Source organism: Aplysia californica, unplaced genomic scaffold (assembly GCF_000002075.1).
Source record: "Aplysia californica isolate F4 #8 unplaced genomic scaffold, AplCal3.0 scaffold00419, whole genome shotgun sequence".
Lineage (NCBI taxonomy): Eukaryota > Metazoa > Mollusca > Gastropoda > Aplysiida > Aplysiidae > Aplysia > Aplysia californica.
Window position 1 is genome coordinate 673,089 of NW_004797689.1, and position 1,431 is coordinate 674,519.

Consider the following 1,431-nt stretch of genomic DNA (forward strand, 5'->3'; position numbering starts at 1 on the left):
CTCGAAGGAAAATAGAAATTTTTTAAAAAATCAATGATTTAGTCAAGAAATTATGTTTTGAATTTTTTCTTAGGTGAGGCGGCGTGGTGAAATTCGGCGCTAGTCAAAATAATGAAATCAAAGAAACGGCATTTTTGTGCATCCCATTTGGCAATTTGTGTCGAATTTTAATTTTTTGACTCAACACCTTTTACGTCCACTTGAAAAACATTTGCTGTGTCGCTTTTTACTGAAAGAACGTTGATTAAAGGCACAAACAATGCAAATTTACAGTTGTCAAGGACTTTCAAGGTTTAGAAGTCACCAAACTTTGAGGACCATTTTCTTTTTTCTTTTACCTCTGAAAACACATGACCTCCAACTCCTTCAATCCAAAATATCTCGACTTCTATTAATAAAAGATATATGGATATTTTAAAAAACCCACGAAATCGAGTAATACCAAAACCTCCATATGCCCAAAATATTGACGAGCGCCTGATTCCACTGCGTCGTGTCACAAATGTAGGTGTTTTTACGCCCACATCGACATAATTTAGATCATTTAGGAGGCGGGCATCCGATCCGGCCTGTCAGAGCCAGTCAAGGTTGAGAGGGGCACAGCATCCCAGTTGAAAGTTTTAGTTTTAATAGAGGTTTTACAGCGCTCGCAACTGCATAAGGTCATATGGGCGCCAGGAGATTAGAGTTAGAGGTTTTACAAGAGAGTGACAAACGTAAAAAAGAAGAAGGGGAGATAAGGACGATAGATGTTTGATAGGAAAGAAGAAGAAAACCACACCAGAGCACCCGCCAACCACCCACCCAGCAGAAAGACCGAGATACTCGATTTAAAAAAAAATAACAATAAAAATAAATACATAAATTTCCCCACTCGAAAATCGAATTCCGGTCTCCTGCGTGCGACAGCGAAGCGCTTAACCACTAAACCACAGACGCCGGTTAAATATTTTTTTTTTTACGCACTGTCAAATCAAGATGAAAATGTTCCAAGACTTGGTTTTAAACTCCTTTCTATGCCTCGTAGCGTCCCTTCCATACTAAAAAAAAGTCAAACTTACGTCAGATAGATAAGAGAACTAGTTTTATATCGTTGTTTTTTGAGTCGAGGTTTTACGGCTTTTATATCGTCTGGAAGTTGTTAAAATGCCCAAGCCTAGACGGCAAAATTTTACAGGAGAGATTTGAAAAAAAAATGCTTGTTTTTCTCTTAACAGTTGCGTTCCCATTATGTTGCACATTTAGGTTATGAGATGCGGCAAAATATTAATTCTTACGCTCATGCAACCGATGCCAAAGATATAAAAAAAAACTGCAATTGAAAACAAAATTCCTAAATTTGTGGTTTAGTGATGATAAGCTAAATGACACGAATGGGCCACTCAAAGTAATAATAATAATCATAATTTTTAAAAAAAGTTAATAATAATC